The sequence below is a fragment of the Pezoporus wallicus genome, unplaced genomic scaffold (genome assembly GCF_028554395.1).
Source record: "Pezoporus wallicus isolate ANWC-B61680 ecotype Strahan unplaced genomic scaffold, APGP_CSIRO_Pwel_v1 contig_6484, whole genome shotgun sequence".
In the NCBI taxonomy this organism is placed as follows: Eukaryota; Metazoa; Chordata; class Aves; order Psittaciformes; family Psittacidae; genus Pezoporus; species Pezoporus wallicus.
The window spans coordinates 3,098,410-3,120,455 of record NW_026638903.1 but is presented as its reverse complement, the minus strand read 5'-3'; the positions used below and the strand labels follow the sequence as shown (position 1 = coordinate 3,120,455).

The 22,046-nt window shown below is 39.5% G+C and overlaps 2 long non-coding RNA genes across 2 annotated transcripts in view; one reads left to right on the top strand and one right to left on the bottom strand.

Annotated features, from left to right (window-relative positions):
- LOC130601222 (uncharacterized) overlaps positions 1-22,046 on the bottom strand; it is an 85,385-nt gene that overhangs the window by 12,981 nt on the left and 50,358 nt on the right. The window lies entirely within an intron of this gene.
- LOC130601221 (uncharacterized) lies at positions 3,677-12,370 on the top strand. The gene is made up of 3 exons (XR_008972624.1): positions 3,677-4,949; positions 7,395-7,441; positions 11,907-12,370. It is a non-coding gene; the product is annotated as an uncharacterized LOC130601221 (long non-coding RNA).

The window sequence follows — 22,046 nt, the reverse complement described above, 5'->3', positions numbered from 1 at the left end:
AGTGGGGACTGCTTGGATTGGAAGGGGGAACAATTTAGGGCTTAGATAGTGCTACTCTCCTGTGCATAAATATTTGGGGAAAAACATCTGAACAGAACACATATTACTACCCTGCACCCAGATCCTTTATCCCTTTAGATGAATACATCTTTATTAAAAACTCTGGAGTATTTTTTAACATTTATATACAAAACCAATATATTTAAGAACTGTGGCTGGGAATTTCAATTTGAGTTTAAGGTATTCAAATCTTAACAAAATAGGGTTTTGGCACCCATTTCCCTTTGCAAATTTAGTTTTCATTCATGCACTAACAGTACCTGCATATGACAAACCAAATAAAAGTTGCTCCCTATAAACAAACAATTTCAGTCTCAAATTCGCCATATTGTTTTAATAACTTATTGTATTTGCTAGATACTAATGTTAAGACAAAATGCTAAGAATTTATTTAAACACTAGACTCTATGTGGACTGTTGCTCACTTGCAATCAGATTTTCCCATGAGAACTTGAGAACTGCTTCTGAAATGACCCACAGGAAGCTCTACCCGTTTGTCAAAGGATACTGTCTGGTATTAATTTTAGTAAGTTTTAAAGAGAAAAAGAGAGACAGAAGGAAATGGGAGGAGGGAATGGGCTTGCATTTTATCTTGATCCTTGTAACAGACATAGCATTCTGTGCCAAATAGACATATTTGATTTAAAAGCGAAAACTGCCCTATGATTTTGAACTCTGATGAGTTAAATTCTTAGTCCATCTTCCTAGATAGTTAATGCAATACAAAAACAGGCAAGGGAGCTGATCTGGAGATAAGCAAGTACACTCCTTACTTCTTTGCTTTTTCTCGTTACTCAACCAGAATGAGATGAGAGCAACAGCAGGTTATGGAAGACAGCTTTACAGGATGAGTCTGTGTCTCACTTAGTATTTATTCTAGGACTTGAAACTAACCATGCTCCATGCCAGATGAACAAGACAGAAGTAGCAAACAGGGTGGCCCTAATAGCCTGCCTTCTCCTCCATTTCCAAAATATCCCCATTGTGCTTTTTACCCAGGTACATTATCTTTCAGATAGTGTTATACCTAACTGCTGTGATCAGATACCTTTCCTGCTTGTCACACTAGAAGGTCTTTTTTTAGTATATCTTCAGCCTATTTTGTCCTATTGCAGAGCACGGGGAAGAACACATAAATGTACAAATACAGATATTTGTACAAAAGTATAAAGACAAAAGTACAAAGACATTTTCCTGCTGAAATCACAAAAAAAATCACATTATATTCCACTTCTGCCACTTTATGTCCATTCCAATCGTACATTTGAAAATGCATATTACAGGTATGACTTGCATGTACAGGTATGTCAACCCAATGTAATAAACACCCTTCCACACACTCTACTGAAAGTTTGGCTCATTCTGTTCTACATGTGTGTACAGTTCCAAAATAAATAAAACTAATAATTAAAAAGTTGGTCTGATTCTGCATATGCATGATGACAGCATGCTTAGTAATGTGATCTTATCTTTTTTTCTTGGGACCATTATGGAGTCTTTGCCATGTCTCCTCAATCTTCCTGCCTTCTGCCTCATCTTTGTCAGTATGACTTCTTCCCAGCCTTTTTGCTTTCCTTCTTTAGGGGTTTTCAGGCTTGTCCTTTTCACTGTATCTAGATAGTCTATCCTTAGGCTGAGCAACTTTGAGAACAGCTGCTCTACTGCAACTATGGGACACAACTGTTTTGGTTGCGGGTGTTATGCTCTTAGGGCTGCAGGTCCTGTCTCTGCATCTGATTTAGTAAATAGTGTTCAATGGACGTGAACTCTGGCCTCCATGTGTTCCTGAACCTCTTTCAGACTCAGAAATCTTCCTCACAGGAAACATAAGTTTTATTGATCTTTGGCTGTGCCTTGCAGCAATGTAGATCTGTGAAATATACTGGACTACACGAAGGGGAAATGTTCTGTAAGCACAGTTTTCTTCCCCACAGTCATGTGGAACTACGTGAGACAAGGTTTCAGAAAGTGTTAGCAGAAGTGTGTATCCTGGTTTCAGCTGTAACAGTTATCTTTCTTCCTAGGAGCTGGTGCAGTACTGTGTTTTGGCTTTAGTCTGAGAATAATGCTGATAACATCCCAACGTTTTAGTTGCTGCTGAGCAGCACTTACCCCGATCAAGAACTTTTCAGTCTCATGCTCTGCCAGTGAAGAGGGGCACAAAAAGCCGGGAGGGAGCAGAGACAGGATGCCTGACCCAAACTAGCCAAAGGGGTATTCCATACAAGAGCACATCATGCCCAGGATATAAACTGGGGGAAATTACCTGGAAGAGATGAAGCACTGCTCTGGTCAGACTGGGTATAGATCAGTGGGTGGTGAGCGATTGTACTGTGCATCACTTGTGTTTTCTGAGCTTTCATTTCTTCTCTTGTTGTTTCTTCTAATCATCATTATTGTTATTGTTGGTATTCTTTCTATTATCACTATATTTTACTTTATTTTAGCTATTAAACTGTTCTTAACTAAACCTGTGGTTTTTATATTCTTTTGATTCCCCTCCCATTCCCACCGAGGGTGGGGGGAAAAGAGGGTGTAAGAAAGAGGCTGCATGGTGCTGAGTTACCGGCTGGGGTTAAACCACAACAGTGTGTAGCAACAATGAAGCTCCTGGGGTTTAAAAAAAATAAGTACCCTGAATTGTCTTTGTATTATTGATCTGTTTAGATCTCTGAAACAATTTTCTTTCACAAATTTCTTTACCATTACACTATTCATCCTAAAAACTGAACTACAGAACAGGGCTTTTTCTCCATCTTGTTTTTTCCTGGCTAATGCTTTGACATTCATTTTCAAAGACAACTTTAATTAATGAAGGGTACGAGACTGAACCATGTGTATCACTCATAGTTGCCAGAGAAAAATAAGCTCTGCACACACAGTGGTATTCTGTCAACTAGAATATGTGACATGTTGCAAAATACAAAGTCTTTGCCTGCAAAGGAATAATGATTCTTTGTTCTGAAAACTCAGTGTAAGAAAATGTACCCTATGAAAACGATACACACTGGGGTTTGTTAACTTAGCATAAGTCAAGAGCTTAAAAAAGAAATTGATTTTGGTTTGTTTTGTTTTTTTTTTTGGTCAGAGATGGTTGCAGGAATTAGAAAGTTTTATTTACAGATGCCATTCATTACAATCCCTTATACTGGAAAGAGCCATATGAAAACAACTCCCCTTATAAGCCCTACTTTCAGTCTTCCATTTCCCTTCTACAGAGCCTATAGCTATATAATAGCTTTGTATTAAGAAAATCTAACAATTATTTTATGTCTCTCCTTTGTTGTATTGCCCTTGCCACCTTCTGCACTACTATTCTTCTTGTGTTGCATCAGCCCTGGCACTAATCATAGAATCCCAGAATGGTTACGATTGGAAAGGCCCTTAATATCATCTAGCTCCAAACACCCCTGCATACAGGGGTATATTTCTTTCTTCAACTTTGCACTGCATTAACTGCATTTGGAATACCCTCATGATATAAACTACATGCATACCCATACAAAAGGAAAAACAGTTGAAATCATGTTAGTTATAATTCAAAGCACTAAAAAAAAAACCCCGAAAAAAAAACCTAACCCTCCCCCCCCCAGAAAACCACACCAAAAACCAAAGCAGGAAACACCAGAATGAAGATTGCCCAGGTGACAGCAGCATGACCCTAAAAGAAGTTAATAATAAGTTTCCAAAAAGTCTCAGAACTAATTGCTGAGAGCATAGGAAAAAACCCACTTGGGACTCATGGGTTCAAAGCAACATTCAGGAGAGCATTGTTTAGATAAACTATTTGATCCCTAAGGGCTTGTTTCCATCTCATTTCTTCTTGCACCTCCTCCTCCTCATGGCTTTCCTCTTATCCTGATGTTTCAAATCTCTGCTCCAGAGAATGAAAGACTCTAGAGATCCCTGGTGGACTTATGAAAAAATAAACTATGGAGAAAAACAATGCAGTTTTCCCTAATCTTGTTTTTGGAAACATCTGTGCCATTTAATCTGAAACATTACAATGAAAAATTCAGACTCAGACAGACATGGAAAATATCCTTATAAACAGCTCAAATTTGGCAACGTTAATTCAAATGAAAATAAAGCCTTATAAAGGGATCTCTTAGGAAACCTTGAATTTAAGAGGGGGGCATTTAACAGCTTTGCATGTAATAAAAGTCTACATAAAACCAGTATAATGACTCTGCATAACAAGCATCACAGCAACATGTTATGCATTTTTTTGTGGATTGTATGGCCTCTCTAAGCTCAATCTGTATGCAAGTAAGAAATAAAAGATTGTCCAAACTTAGAAGAAAACAAATTAGTAATGACAAAATAAAGACAAGTCTGGTGAAAACCTCAGACACCCCAAGCCAACCATTACTTTAAAAGCAAAGGAAATAAAGGAGGCAGTTTTTAATTACTAGCAGTAATCTGCATGAGTAAGAATTTCAGTCTAGAAGAAAATAATGCCACTAACTGGCAAGGCACTAGCTGTGTTTGTTGGCTTAGAAGCACTTTCTTTCCATTACTGAAAACCTACAAGTAGGATTCTCCAGCAACAATGTTATTTCCATCTTAAAAGATGAACATGAAACCTCAAAATCTATCAGATACACTCTATCAAACAACTAATAATCTTCACAGGCAAATCACTTAGAAATGCATTAGGTTTTAAGTGGAATGCATTTGCAAGAAATTCCAGTAACTGTCAGAGCTAAATGTTTCCTTAACTTTTTGTTTATGCACAAAAGAAGATAAAAATATTTAGAAGAGAATGAAGTTATGAGCCCAGAACATGTGCCATGGGAAATCTAAACCTGAATGCAGTTGAAAGACTGTCCAAAAGGGACTGACCCAAAGAATCCCTCCATCACACAGCAGTTGAAGAGGAAAACCAGGTGGGACATACTGAAATAAAACAAGTGTACTGACTTTCCTGGAAGACTCAGACAACATTACAGGAATATTCCAGAAAAATTTATTTTATTTCTAATGTGTTAGAAATAAATGCCTCTGTTCTAGTACCCAGCACATAACCAAAGCAGTGGGACATGTAGTCAAGTAATTAGTGCTGGGGAATTAAACCACTGCAGAGATGCTCTTCATTCTTAGAACTGTAACATCCCCTGCATACCGGGTATGGTGAGTGGGTCATCTCGGAAACTTGATTTCTCCCTCTCTAGTTGCATGCAGGAAGCTATTAAGGATCTTTACTCTGTCTTACAAAGGGAGTTAGCAGCAACAAAAATGAAGTAGTCTCTGTATAGCATCTGGCTACCCTGGAATGGCAAAACTTTACTGACCCCCTTCTCTTTAGAAAACAGTGACTCCCTAAATCCTACCCCTAAAAATTATTAGAGTGGTTAAATCTTGGAAAAGCCATTTTAGCCAAGGCACTATGATTTTTCTCACTGCAGTGAAAGCAGATGGATAAAAATTAGATCACTCTCAGCTGAAGCCAGTAAGAAACTGCCCCCAGTTTAAGTAGTTCTGAGGGGCAGTTCTTGTAACATTTAGAGGAGCAGCACCTGACCAACATCAAATGCCAATCAGCTGCATCTAGTGTGGACAGAGGATCCTTGAAAACCTCAGCAATGACCTGCTAATTGATACCAGAGTATGAGATATGTCTTGTGATAATTTGAGTGAATTTTGTGGTAAGGAATGAAGTTCAAATGAATTCCCTCTCTCCTGTAAAATTTGGAGAGCTGTCAGTTGCCCCTTAGGTTAGAAAAGGAAATGAAAGAAAAGTCTGAATTTTAGGACAATGAAATTACAGTCCCGCCTTACTCCATGTCCCTAATAATACTGTACATGTCTGCTTCCCAGCTGGATGAATAAAACTTAGAATCTAAATCAGGCAAAATACATGTGCCCATATAAGCCCTGTAACAAACAGGTAAGTACAGACCCTTAAACCTGCTAGCCAGTGCTCCCCACTGTTCTTCAGTATTAATTAAATATTGCTGTTTCCATACACTATTTGGCCAGGAAATTATTTTAAAACAAGGAGGGTAAATTCATCTTCCTGTATAAACTGTGCTCATTTGTTAATTTGTTCTGGCATTCAGGTGTTTGTCTGGCTCTCACAGGTAAGCACTGAATCACCTAAGAATGCGACTCTTCCCACTGGACCACAGAAGAGTCTATGCTCCCATTTATTCAGCAAATGCCAGTTTCTCAGTCAAACCATAGAAATCCTACGGATCCAGTGGAATATACTTCTTCAAATGGGTTCCTGAAAGTCTGTTTTTGTCATAAGTCTCTGGCAGTGAAACTTGGAAAAGCCAAATCAAATTTCTTCTTCATTCATCACAAAAGCAAAAATCAAAGCCATTGTAAAGACCAATAGAAAGTTGTCTTAATTTTAGTCAAGTGACAGGCTTTCCACTCACCTTATCAAGTGTGTGGAGTTTCTTTTTTTATGAGATTCTTTTTCATCTTTGCTGGAAAAAAAAAAAAAAGAAAAAAAAAAGACTAATCACAGTACTTGATTTGCAATAAGGTCATATACAGTGTCTTAAAATTCCTGGAGAACTGCACAGCTCTGAAGCAGAGACTGAAAGAGGATCAATCTCTGGTTCTACTTATCCCTTTCTAAGGTTCTGTTTTCCTTAAGCTGTGGCTGGGTTGCTTGGCATAAAACTTCCTACTTGCAGTGCTTATCAATGTTTTCAGCAAAGTACTGAAGGTGGTGTACAGTTAGCAGACTTGGCATCTGAGTAAGTATTCTAGGCTATAAAGCAAAATCTAGTTACTAATTTGGGGTCCATCTTTTTTTTTTCCTCTCATGTAAGACCAGACATAGGTCATTTTGTACGAAAAACTATTCATGTGCTTAAAGCTAAGCATAATTTCAAGGAACTTGCTGTTTGGCACATACAATTTTTTTTGCAATATGACTTTATAATACATATTTACACCGTATTGCTTCCAGTTACTGCTTCCAGTTTTCCCTCAACAACCCCTCCTCTCAGACCTCACAGAACAGAATGCATGTGGAAGTTACCCAGGCAACGAAAACAATGAATCCAACTTCATATGTATTATATGTAAACCAAAGAACACGTACGTGTGGTTGGATACTGTGTTTGCATGGCTCTCCAGTGGAAAACAGGGGATGCATGCCTAAAATCCTTACAGAAAAGGGAGGTTCAGTTTAAAAAAAACCATGGGGGTATGTGAGACTACAGTCTAGGTCATTATACCACTGTGTTGTAGTACTTTCATTAATAGCTCATGAGAGGGTCTTCAGGGACGCTACGTAATTTAATGTGTCAATATTGGGCATGCTAAATTGAATACTGTAATGAGTATTACTCTTAGGTTCTGTTTATTTTCAGACTATGAACTTAAAGCAACTGAGCTGCTGCTCTGGAGTCTGAGAAAGGTAAAAAGGAAACTTATGGACAGTGAAAACTACATCCATTCTTACCATGGTGTTTTGCAGGAAGACTCTTCACACAAGGCAAAATTAAATTTACATTCCTATTAAGATATAAACATTCTAACATTTTATTTTTAAAATAAAGCCATGCCTTTCTATGCTAAAGTTGATATTCTTAGTTTCACTGTTTTAAAAAGTACAAACCAGATTAGATGGAATGTAAGTTGTGTTTAGTTTCATGGACAACTACAATTCACCAAAAAAACTAATTCCTAACATACCAAGCACGTCTCTCCTGGATATGCTGCTGTCAGTTTCCATTTTTCTTGAAAGAGTTTTGAAAAAATATGAATTTTTGCAAACACTAAACACAACTGCAAAAAAAGAATTTTTTATGGTTTACAGGAAACAAAAACCAAATAAAGCAGGGAAAAGAAACCCCAAAACAAAACACCCAAGACCTGAAGCACTGTCAGCTTTGTCTGCAATATATTATTTTTTAAAATAATTAGGTTATATTTCCAAACATATTGTCACTTTGACTTTAAAAAATATTAAACTTTTTATTTCAAAATTTCTCTCCTATTCTAGATTAGTTTACAATTTGGCTAATCTGGATAATCTTGATTAGCATTTTTTGGCAATAATGATTGGTTTTTAATCCACCTTGAGTTGTGCCTGTGAAAGTGCATGTGCATAAAGGCATGTTCAGCACAGGTGGCGTAAAGAGAAGAGAATTAGTCTGTATGAAAGCTATGCTGTTTATAGCACAGTTCCTCACAGGTAGATATACAGAATAATACACTGACAAGAGAGCAGCTTTCAGGAATACTCACACGGTACCTCTCTACCACCAGCCCTCTGTACCATTCTCAGGACACCTGGTGCAGCATTAGAATTCAAAAGCACTTAAATTTGGTTGTGGAAGCAAATTAAAACTCTGGATTGTGATATAGCTCTGCTTCATTCCAGTTTATCTTGGTGAACCTTTTACAGGAAGTAAGAGAATTAAATGGAGAAAAGCCTGAAATCATCCATACAATCTGACCAAACCAGGGTTAGGGTGCTAGTTTTGGTTTCCTTGCAGAAGCAAATACTGTTCTGGTACTATGTGCAGCCACTTCTGTGCCAGCTGAACAGTACAGGACATCACCAAGAGCAGCAGAATGTGGACTTCACTCTCTTAGCGCTTTTCCCTAATTAGTGTGTATATCTGCAAATCAATTAGTTTAGAGGACTTACTCCTCAGGCAGCCACTGTGGCTCTAAAGTAGTATGGTAAACTCCATGGAGCAAACAGCTTTCAAGAAGGAGGTATGTCTGTAAAGAATAAAGAACGTTTCTCATGCTCAGTGTTGTCTTAACTGTGTGCATTGTGCATCTAAACCTAGATAGCTAAGAGACTTCATAGCAAAAGCATTTCCCATACTCTTTGGTATAAGACAGGACTTTTGCAACACTGCAGTCAGTATTGCAAGATGGTGCTCTTTAACAAGCTGCATATACAGTATGAAATCTGCGTATCTGCAGTTCACACACAGCACAAACATCAGATTTAACCAGGACAAATTGGAAAAGCTATTAAGCAATATTAATCAGTGACTACAAGTTGAAAAAGAGCTTCATAAGTCCCTAAAAAAGCACAATTATCAGGTTGTAGAAGAGGCTGAAATGCAATCTGTATTGTATTGATATTTTTTCTGATACGATAGGTTTATAGAAGTGCTTAAATACGTGTTTCCTGGAAGGATCCCAAAAGGGGATAGAAGTCCCCCTTCCTTCCAATTTTTCTGTTATGCTCATCTACCCAGCTGTGGTTGATCCCTAGCTTGCAGATGAGACGCGTACCTTTTAATTGTAAATATTCAAAACCTTTGGGAAGCAGAAAACGCACATTCTTTACCATACACAATCTGATTTTCCATTATAAAACTGATTAATATATTAGCCAAGCTTCTTGGCAGAAAAGCATAATGGGATGATATACAGAAAGGTCTTCAATGAGCCACCGGTTTAATGAAAGGCATGAGGCCATTCAGAGGTATTAGACAGCCACTTAATTTAGCTCATCTGGTACATAAATCTCCACATATCCCACTCTGTGAATGCTGAAAAGGTGAATGAGGAGTTTCTGCTGTTAGCACATAGCTTTGTGGACCGACATAGTACTTCTTTAAAGAGTGTGAAGTTTGTATCCTGTGCTCTTACCTCTCCTGTTGCAAGTGGTAATATATATTGCTATTTCCAAGCAGCTTAATCTGAGAAGGGTAATGCAGTGCTAGTGCCTGTTCTGTCATTTGGTTATCTCTTCCTGAATCCTTGCCAGTAGACATACATAACATGAAATCATTCAAACATGCAAAAAGAAATAAAGGAAAACATCAGAAAAGCAGAGCACTTAGGTTTCAGACCTTGATCTTGCCATCTGAACCCTGGTTGAAACCATAAAGGATTCAACCTTGCTATGATATTGGCCTCTCTACTCTAATTCACTGCATGTCTGAAGATGTTGGAAGCCAACAGCCCAGTGTGAATGAGGTGCTGGTTTTGCTTTGTTTTTTTAAGTGGGTTGTCTGTTAAAACAACAGTTTCAGACCCACCTCAAAACTTGTATCATACCCACTTATCTCAGGATTCACAAACTAGAAATAACAAGGACCGCAGAAACAACAGATATTGCTAAGTTTTCTAAAAAAAAATGAGATGTACATGTAGAATAGTGCCTCCAAGCATTAGAAAGGAGAATGGCAGAGCTAGGCTTCAAGTCTGTCATTTTTCCTGGCTGTGAATATTATGCTCCTGCACTCTACAAGTACCTGTCTCTTTCTGCTTTCTCAAAGGCTTCCACTGTTATACTCAACACCTTCAAGTCTCTTTCCACATACACTGGTACTCCAGGAGCTGTGTTACCCTATACCGTTCCCATCATGATGATACTGTGTATATTCATGTTGATACCTGTACTTGTAATCAATTGCCCATTTTTACCACAGTAAGAAGAAAATAACAGTTAAGATATACAAACTGCATGAATACAGTCTATCCATGATTTCTCATACAGGATCTGAAACGAATGTAGCAGATTTTTCTGATGGTGACAGCACTGCTGCAAAGACCAGACTTGTTCAGCTCTCCCTGTCCTTATCTAGCAGAGTCTTGACTACTGTGTGAAAATCAGTGAAACTATAGTTTGTGCATCCAGCAGGCATCTTCCTTATGTCTTCATGGATCACAGACAAGAAGAATTTAACATGGCCTTGATACATTCCTGATGTACCCTTTTCAGAAATTCTCATTTGCAAATGAAAGAAAACATATCCTAAATTGATATACCACTATTCCTGATATTCTTAGCAGGCCACCCAATGGAAATCAGTGAAGATGGTTGAACAGTCAAGCATATGATTCCATTTTGTTCCTAGTTTATGTGTGAACTGTTCTCACATATCCCCTTCCCCACCTACTGTGCCCCCTTGTCAGGATGATAACTGCAGCATCACTCCTTTCAGTGGGGAGCACATTAAGATGTCAGTTTTCCAAATGCTTGCAAGAGCTCTTACATACGATCCTGGGAATGGCAACAGGGAAGCTGATGCAGTGGTTTGTCAATACTGAGGGAGAAGATAGGGCTATGGAGTGTACTGATGTGCAGTCCTCTTGGAACGATTTAATACAATGCAACAGAGACTGTCACCTGACTTAACAGTCTACAGGGATTGAAAGTTATTTTTCCTAAAACAAGGATATATGAAGAAAAACCTCCTAGGCACCTATTTTCCTACACCCCTACTTCAGGTCTGGCTCCTTTGAGCCAACAGCTGTGAACATCAGTTGGTCATCCAAATCCATTTTCATTTGTTTGATGCATTTCTCTGATACCAACACTTTGTGAAGCAACACACCTCAAAACTCAAACCTGGGCTTTGTTACATTTTCTTTTTTTTTTTTTTTTTTACACAATGGGCCCTTCCATTGTCACTAGTCAACAGGAAGATCAGGCATACCATGTCCCTCAAAAACCCTCCTCTTATGCAAGACCTTTTCTCAAAATTATATGCATCCATTTTTTACCTCTTTTCTCTGAAACTCCTGCTCTCTGGGCCACCCACTGCCCTTTAGACAGTGGCTCTTATCCAATAACTTGCTGAGAAAACTTTTCAAATGCTGGCTTTTCCTCATCTGTAGCTTCCCAGATGCTGTTCTTCCACTTACTAAAGCCATCGGCGAAACTCCATACAACTTCAGTGGAAGTAGAATCAGGTTGCTGATGGATAACTGCCCTTATTCCACCAAATCCCAACAACAGATACAGAGTTGGTAACTGTGTGAGCCGGTTATTTTTCTCTATTGTATTATAAGAACACTGCAAAAATATCTTAACTGTATAATGCTGTACGTGTCTGTAGCACTATATTTTGAATCTTACATGAAGTACTTGGCTTTTTCCATTTTATTTCTTTTGATTTCAGGTTCACATGCCAACAACCACTTGCAGAAGAAAAATAGACTGACTCTCCTGGCCAAATGAAAAAGTACATTCCTGATATGGCATCCAGCTGAGAACTTGAGTAGGAAGCAATACACTCAACAGGCATCCTGTGTCTTCCTCCAACCCATCATCCCACCAATTTTCTGTTCTCTCAACACTCTCAGAGACTAAGCATCAGCAGTTCCTTAGAGCTTAGTCCAAGCTATTCTATTACCTTAACCATTTGTTTGTATCAGTGGTTGCTGAACACAACCCTACAAAGGCACAGATTAAGAGAGAGGAAAAGGTTTGAATACAATAAACTGGCCTGAATGTCAGCCTAGAATGCATGCTGAACTAATTTTTGAATTACAGATTTATGAAGTGTGTCTGCATCTTTCTCTCTTGGTGCGTTGTTTGATTGGTTTTGTTCACCTAGTTCTATGTGGTTAATGTCAGGTGCTGGTATGCCCACCAGAATTTCCCTGTTCACCTCTCAAGTAACAGCCTTTTCTTCCAATTCCTCTCTCTTGTCCTGCTACAACAGCAGACATTCCTGATGCAGCAGTCCTTGCAGGAATCTGGGTCTGTGATGCACCTACAACCTCAAGGAAGACTTGCAGGCTTTTCTGAATAGTCAGACATTTCTTTTGCTATGATTGACAAACTGCTGAAAAGTGGAATAAAAATATAGGCTCAACATTGGATATAATCAAAATGGCCACCAAACTCTAGAAATAAGTATAAGCCATGATAGTTAAGACTTGTGCTGTGAGCCTCCACCCGAACACAGTGACCCTGGATCTGGGAGTTCTCCTCAATCTATTATGGAGCCGGACAGATAAACAGGGGAAGTTTGACTGCTCTCATCAGAGATTTTGGTATGCCTTTAATCATCCCAAAGCGTATTAATTATGGAGACAAAAATCAAGTTTTACTTGCCAGAATGTTATTATGGAAAATCTAAAATATGCTGGAAGGTAGACTGACATTCCTGTAGCTTCCTTAATCACATATAAGTGTTTATTTACCAATGAACTCCAATGCATGTGTTGTGATGTTAAGGGCACATTTTAATGGGAACTAAGGCCCAGTTAGTTAGAATTAAACTTAGCTAGAGGTATTAAAGATAACAGGAAGGGATTCTACAGGTACATAGCAAATAAAAAAACAGACTAGGGAGAATGTAGGCCCCCTCAGGAAGCTCTCAGGAGAACTGGCTACACAGGGTTTGGAGAAGGCTGAGGTTCTGAATGACTTCTTTGCCTCGGTCTTCACTGGCAAAGGCTCTGACCAAACCACCCAAGTCTTGGAAGGCAGATGCAGGGACTGTGAGAATGAAGACCTTGGGCCTACTGTAGGAGAGGATCTGGTTCGAGACCATCTTAAAAATCTGAACGTGCACAAGTCTGTGGGTCCTGATGAGATCCATCCACGGGTCCTGAAGGAGCTGGCAAATGAAGTTACGAAGCTGCTGGCCATCATATTTGAGAAATCATGGCAGTCAGGTGAAGTTACCAACGACTGGAAAAAGGGAAATATAACCCCATTTTCAAGAAGGGGAAAATGGATGATCCAGGGAATTACAGACCAGTCAGTCTCACCTCTGTGCCTGGCAAAATCTTGGAGCAGATTCTCCTGGAAGGCACGCTAAGGTACATGGAAAACAACAAGGTGCTTGGTGACAGCCAGCATGGCTTCACGAAGGGGAAATCCTGCCTGACCAATTTGGTGGCCTTCTATGATGGGGCTACAGAACTGATGGACAAGGGTAGAGCAGATGATGTCATCTACCTGGACTTGTGTAAAGCGTTCGACACTGTCCCACATGACATCCTTGTCTCTAAATTGGAGCAACATCAATTTGATGGATGGACCACTTGGTGAATAAAGAACTGGCTGGATGGCCGCACACAAAGAGTTGTGGTCAATGGCTCAATGTCCAGCTGGAGACCAGTAAAAAGTGGCTTACCTCAGGGATCGGTGTTGGGACCGGTCTTGTTTAACATCTTCATCACTGACATGGACAGTGGGATTGAGTGCGCCCTCAGCAAGTTTGCCAATGACACCAAGCTGTGTGGTTCGGTTGATATGCTGGAGGGAAGGAATGCCATCCAGAGGGACCTTGACAGGTGAGGTGGGCTGATGCCAACCTCATGAAGTTTAACCATGCCAAGTGCAAGGTCCTACACCTGGGTCGGAGCAATCCCAGGCACAGCTACAGGTTGGGCAGAGAAGAGATTCAGAGCAGCCCTGCGGAGAAGGACTTGGGGGTGTTGGTTGATGAGAAAATGAACATGAGGCGGCAGTGTGTGCTTGCAGCCCAGAAAGCCAACCATATCCTGGGCTGCATCAAAAGGAGTGGGACCAGCAGGTCAAAGGAGGTGATCCTGCCCCTCTACTCTGCTCTTGTGAGACCTCACCTGGAGTATTGTGTGCAGTTCTGGTGTCCTCAACATAAAAAGGACATGGAACTGTTGGAACAAGTCCAGAGGAGGGCCACGAGGATGATCAGGGGACTGGAGCACCTCCCATATGAAGACAGGCTGAGGAAGTTGGGGCTGTTCAGCCTGGAGAAGAGAAGGCTGCGTGGAGACTTCAGAGCAGCCTTCCAGTATCTGAAGGGGGCCTATAGGGATGCTGGGGAGGGACTCATTAGGGACTGTAGTGATAGGACAAGTGGTAACGGGTCAGAACTTAAACAGGGGAAGTTTAGATTGGATATAAGGAGGAAATTCTTTCCTGTTAGGGTGGTGAGGCACTGGAATAGGTTGCACAGGGAGGCTGTGAATGCTCCATCTGTGGCAGTGTTCAAGACCAGGTTGGATGAGGCCTTGGGTGATATGGTTTAGTGTGAGGTGTCCCTGCCCATGGCAGGGGGGTTGGAACTAGATGATCTTAAGGTCCTTTCCAACCCTAACTATTCTATGATTCTATCCAACCAATATTTGTGAATTTGCAATGTTGAATAATTCTGACTGTTCTTTTTTATTAGTAACATCCTATTGCAGAAGAGGCAACAGATCAGTCTGTGCCCTACCCATTTTCATCTTGGGCCAAAACTGTCTTAATTTATTCCATGTGCAAATGAAGTGAACTGTTTCATCAGTCGGACAAGATACCATGACCACTTGTTGCACATCTGCCACATTGAAGTATAGTTACATAAAAATGAATGTGCTTTTTTATCTATTCTCAGAAGTCAAAAAGAACTAAAATTACTTGGGTTTTAATATTCTTTTTATAATTTTATTATAATTGTTATCTTAGATAGTTTTTACCTTGCAGAATAATCACTGTGGGGCGTAGTCTGGCTTTTGGCTGCAAACCCTATTGGAGTTCTAATAAAGCCTAGAACTAAACAAACCCCAAATTAAACCAACCAACCAACCAAATTAACAGGGTCTTCAAGATTTTAAGGAAATTCCAAATGTGACAGACATTTTGTGTCTGGGGTACAATACTCCATAGGAGCAGTAGCAGATCTAGAGTTATGGATCCTAGAGATTTTACACACAAGAGCTCAGTAGTGGCCCACAAGGAACTCAAGAAAACCCATGTGTTTCTGATTCAGGTCAGCTTCACAGCCCCCAACCTGGCATCTCTGATAAGTAAGCTTACCAAAAAGTCTGTGAGAATATCTCTGCCAGAGATGTGGTACTATGTCACAAGAGTAACCAAATGTTATACATCTTTGTCAGACCCACAATCTCAGTGAGATGCTGTGCAGGCATCAGAGCTTCCTTTCTTTAGAAGCCTTGATAATTCATGCACAAACCTCCTCAGGTTGACCACACACCTATTTTGTCCTCCTCAGCATTAAGCGAGCAAGAATTTTTTTTTTTTTTTCCCCAAAATCTCACCATAATTCTTTGCTTTTTCCATTGCACTATCCCAGTCCCACAGGAGACCCATAAAGAATCTTACCCTACAGTCATAACAGGAACAAAAATAAGTGCACTTTATCAGGACTTCTCCCTATGGGAAAAAATCCTGTTTCACACATTCTTTGACATCTAAGCAAAACTTCTGGCTGCTTCAAGCAGCCAGGGACCTCACTCTTTGTTTTGTAGAGAATACCGGTGTAACTGAGAGGCTACAAAGAGAGCCCAAACAACAAATACAAAAGAGAGAGAGAGAAAGGAGTAGTCTGACCACTAAGAAAACATGTGATACAGCATGATACCAGAGCTGGTCTTCCTTATGATAGAAGGGCACCAGCCACACTGTGGCACTCAAGCAGTATTAACAACAATGCCAAAGAATATGCAATAATGAGGAACAGGATTATGTGCTTTTCTGTGTTTCAAAATGGGGCAAGAGTTTCCAAAACAAATGTTTCAAAGGCAGAAATGCCCATGCAAACCACTGATGTATAACTCAGCATGCTGAGTGATAAATAACCATCTGGGAATTTGCTCTGCAGTGTTTATTTCTCTACAAGCCTTTTATATTATAACTGAAACCTAAACTCAGATGCTTAAAATTTCCTTTAGAACTAGATAACCATCTTAATACAGTAGATTCCGCAACTCTGCAGTGGGAGACCCTTAGGAACTGTGATGGCAACATCAACCAAGCATCCTTACAGCCTCCAAGTGAATCAGGACTGGAAAAATAATTTTGACTTTAGTCCTCTGAGTCCCTCTGCATGCTGTCTTTCTCTCCGTACCTCCCAGAAAGCCAGAAAAAAACCTGTCAGAAATTGTTATTCAAGTAGAAAGGCAAAGGTCCTGAACAGTGCAGTAAGTAGTGTAGCGAAATCCCAATGTAGCATTTGCATGTTTCTACAGCATTTTACAGCAGGGTTGCTACCTATGAACTATAACATGGTGGTTTTACAGAGCCATGGTTATGTAAAGAATTTTTTTCTCATACAAATGCACGGCATTTACATTACAAAGGGAAATCATGGAATAATAATCATAGAATGGGGTATGTGAATGGCAGGTTAAGGGAAAGAAACCACTGGACATCATATAGAGAGATGTAAAATGGCTGGACCACACTCCTGAAAGCATGAAGTTGTTTCAACAGAACTACATCCTATCAACTTCTAAACCTCTGCCAGACACCACAAAGAAAATTAGTAACATTGCAGACCAAAAAAGTGAAAAGTTAATGAAAGACTACTTAATGTAAAATGGGGTCCCCATTAGCGATGCTAATGTGACTTAAACGAGTCTTATACAGTACAATCATGGGGTGTATTTAAAACTGAAAAACAGACATTAGCGCTCAGGAAAACATGAGAGAAGTATAAATGTTAGCTGATCCTGGAATACTAAGAAATTGACCACTCAGTTTCAGTAGTTCACAAAGTAACTGCAGCTCCTCACTGGTGAGGTATATTTGAGAGGAAAATCAGAACTACACAAAGGACCTGAGTTTGTAAACAGTAAGTAAGCCACAACAGTTTCCAGCAAGATTTTATCAGCCTGCACAGATGAGGCTGAACAATGGTCTTCATTCAGAAGTGCTGGACAAGGCCTTGAGCAACCTGGTCTAGTGGAAGGTGTCCCTGACCATGGCAGGGAGGTTGGAACTAGATGACCTTAAGGTGTTTTCCAGCCTGAACCATTCTGTGATTCTATGATTCTATTGGCTATTTACAAAGGACTATGAATTAAACTAAATTAGCACTTTTTGTCTGTTTACAGGTTGTAGAGATCTTCGATGTCATGAATAGGTTAGGCAAACTTACATGACCTGTAACTTGGTTACAACCTATTTGAAATTACTGCTTTACACTTGCATTCCTCCTACTGTGATGGTTGCCCGAGTCACATGGTTTCACCTTACTGGTCAAACAGATAATTATTTCAAACACATACATGTGAAAGTGAGATCTGAGTACTTCTGGTGAGAATTCTAATACATATGTATGTCCACAATTCATGATGTTGTTCAGCAGTCTCCCCTCTAGATTTCTTGTTTTGAACACACAGTGGTGGAACACTAATAGGGGGGATCATGAATTCTGTGTAAAATTTTGTATTTTGTTTAAACAGATATTAAAAATATTTTTGGAACAGAATCTGCCTATTTTTACTTCTAACAAAATCTGGTTCCAACAGAATCAGTACGAATCATCAGATTAGAATGCCACTTACCAAACCATTTAAACGACCTCTCACCTGTCTTCAGAATTCTTCTGCGATACGATTCAGAAAATGATAAACCGACACAAACTTGTTGCTAAAACAGATTTATGAGCAGGGTTGCTATATGAAAGAAATTGTTCACCTTTTTACTTAGCTAACAGAATAACCCTACAATTTTTCAATATCAGATGAAATAACAACCTTTTTTTTTTTAAACGTAGTCTCCTTAATTTCACTGTGACTACTTAACATTAAAGTATTTGGAAAGAAAAATAAATATATTCTTATAAAATACAGCAGCATGGTCTATAATAATGAGATACAACATTAATAGGAATAATGCTGCAAAGTTATATAGCATAGTGTAACTTGTATTTTCAGAGAAAAAAAGGAAATACGAAGTTTCTAGGACATGGGATATTTTATGAGGCTTCTTCAACCACAAATCAAATATCAGATCTCTGTACATAGTTAGGAAATCACTGCTGACTGCTGTTGCTTGGTGGATCTTCTTCCTTCCACTCAAATTATTAAAAACTAGTCAGTAGGAATTTGTTTACTTTAGAGAGAAAACTGGAGAAAATATGTATTTTCCTGTATTTCATTTCAAACATTTAATTTAAGCATTAACAGAATGCTGCATTCTGTGACAGTTGTACGAAAGGCAAAGAAAAAGCCAAAGGGAGAGTACTCCTTTTTTATCCCAGAGCCCAAAGCTTCCTCCTCGCTGATTTTGACCACATTCTTCAAGTCTAGTCATTCAGCTCAGCTTACCTATTCCTTTAAAATGCTGAGATAATGTTAATTTGACCTACAAAACCCCCTATCATTTATTCACATTGGGCATTTAATGAAATTGAAAATTCAGTTTAGATCTGGCTTTTAAAATATTCTGCTACAGAACCAAAAATCAGCTGTTAGCACAATTGTCACTGGAGGAAATTTGTGAGGGTTTACACTCAGAATATATACATACTACAAACGTTAACACACTGTATTTAGAGAAGAGTGGAAAGACCATCTATTCACAAAGAGTAATAAAACATTTCCATTTTCAACTCTGAAGTTATACACTTCAATCTTAATCTAAGACAAATGTTTCCCATTTAGACAACAAAATGCTTTTGGAATTGTAAGAACAAAGTCAGTTTTCTGAGTGAACAAAGCTGAACTCACAGCTGGACTGTTCAAAGTTTGTATTTTCTTTAATTGTGATTTTATAATCTTGCAGACTATAAATCACCATTAATTTGACAGTCTGTCTTTATGCAGGTTTAGTTTAATATGCTGGTATGGCGTATTTGTCTCAGGAGTTAAAATAAGTTATAACAAAGCTCCGAAACCTAACAAGTTCCTTCATATTATCAAATTTTAGCATGTTTTTAAAAATCTGCTTACCAGATTTAAAAGGTCAGCTGACTTGACTTCCCTTATTACTGTCTCCTCTGGAGTTCACGCTTTGTTCACACTCCTGGAACGTGTATTAGCAGGATATGATTTAAAGGTTTCACTCCTGTGAACTTACAAAGTCCTTGGAGAGGGCAAATAACTTTCATATCTTAAGACTGGAGACTAGCTTCAAGAGATAGTATGAATGCTGAAATATGCTATAGCAGTGGATGTAAAGTTAAACCTAAATGTTGCAGTTTGGTGTTTTACACTCTTTTGAACCATTTCTGCGCTCTGTAATGCCACTTTTTATCAAAGTTCTGTTATCAAAGCTCCCTTCAATTTCTTGTCAGCATAGGAGTATGTTCTAGGATCTGGATACTGTTCTCCCTGTGTCCCCCAAATGAACTACAAATTCTGTCACTATCCAGATAGCTGCAGTAACCTATTCTATGGAAACAACCCATGTTCTGTTCTTCTCTCAAACAAGAAGCCTGACCCTGTTCCCTTCTAAGCTATTTGCCTTTATGTCTAGTGCTTCTTTTCTCCAGAGAAGACTTTCTTCTAGCACTGCGTCCTTTTCTGCAGCTTCAAGCCAATACTGAGCTGAATATGGAGTTCAACTCCCTGTCACTACGGTCAGAGAATTCCAGCAGAGAACTTCTGCCCCTGCTCAGCCTATTTCCTCCCCTGACAATTCCCCTCTGCCTTGGAGCACTTGTCTCCCAAACACAAACAGTCTTATGACTCCAGGAAGTCTTACCTTGTAGTCAGCCAGTACTTAGGGCTTTTTTACTGCAGTGGCCCTCTCACTTTCTACATTTGATACGATAACCAGCTAAGGGAATAAAAAATAAAGGAGGATCTTACCAAAGGAAAGGGGGAATCTTACCAGTATGTAAAAATACCTGATGGGAGGGAGTAAGACAGTTGGAGCCAGGCACTTCTCAGAAGCATACACTGACAGAACAAGGGGCAATGGGCACAAACAAAAATGTGGAAAGTTCCATTAAAATGTAAGAAAAATCTTTTTTTTTTTTTTACTTTGAGGGTGGTCAGACATTGGAAAGGGTGCCCAGAAAGGTTGTGGAGTCTCCACCCTTGGGTACATGCAAAACACAACCACATACACCCCCAAGCAGCCTCCTATAGCTGACCCTACTTTGAACACACAGAAGAGACCTCCAGACATGTTCAACTTCAGCTACTCTGTGCAACTCTGTGATTCAGTGACAAAGATGGGTAGGAACAGGTGCAGGTGCATGGAAGGAGAGGAGAGATGCAGAATGAGAATGAATGAAAATACAGATTTAAATTATGAAAGATAAAAATATACTTTAAAAAGACAGAGAGAGAATAAAAGAGGCAATATAAAGGAAAAAAAATCGAGAGAAGGATGGTAGATTTGATCAGGCAAACTAGAACTTCAAGGTACCACTACTTATCTAAACATCTAAGTCAGCATTCTCCCTGAACTGACAAGTCAAGCTGATGGGATTGTAAAGTTTTGCTTGAGCACTTCTCAAGCTACCCATCAAGAGGGTGACAACCTAAACATCAGCAAGGTTCAAGGAATACACTGAACTAATTTATCAATGTGAAATGTCTAGAAATGTGGAAGAAACACCAAATTCCAGAAAGTAGAGAAATCTGCATGAGGTCTGAAAAAGACTGCACATATTCTGGCTCTTGCTTCCACCTGCTCTAATCCATATTTCCCCATCCCTTACTCCTATCTCTGCCAGTTCTGATAAGCAGGTAACACTTCCACCATGGTACTGTTCTGAAGCAACAACAGTCCATCCAGAGGGACAGGAATGCTCTGGTACTTCACAGCTGCTCTCTGCCTGGTACAGAGATGCTGAACCTTCTCTCCCAAGTTTCTTCCCTGAGTACACATTAATTAACTTGCTGTGTTACTGAACATTCATCTAAGTTTTGAAGCTGCAACACAGGGTTCCCGTCAGCCATCACTAAGAAAAAGCCTTCACCAACTTCTTTTCCCTCCCTAGCAGTTTCTGGAATCCCCAGTTTGTGAAAGCTCATCCCAATCCAGGAAAAAGGTGGCATGTAAACAGATGAGGAACACGTATTTCCAAATGGGAAAGGGGGTAATGCAGTCAGCGAAGTTGATACAGCTAGGCCTGAACTGGCAGCTGTGGTAACAGAGGAATGGGAGGGTTGCTAAGGCATTAGAGGGAACCGACAGGGGATCACGAGGTAAAACTCAGATACCAGATGATCACTTTATTTCTAGACCAAAGCAGCCATATGGGCACAATTGCCACTCTGTTCACAACCAGCAGAATGGCAGGTTGTTGAAGGGATGGGCTGAAAAGCATGGGAAGAATCAAAGACAGCACCTGCCTGAGGGTGAAATATTGATTCTATGTTTTAATTTTTATCCACACTGAAACTCCGTATTTTTTAAGGACATGCTCATGGTACGTAGGCTTTAGTCATTAAAAAATCAGCCTAAAGCATAATTAGTATGTTTCTGAGGGGCTCGTATCAGTACATCCCTCTAAACCTCCCTTAGAAACAAACATATTATTTTCCTATCTGAGCACATGCAGTGTGAGAGAAGCAAGGAATATACTGTTTTCTGATACATACACCCTTTCAGCAATATAGCTGTATTACTAAAG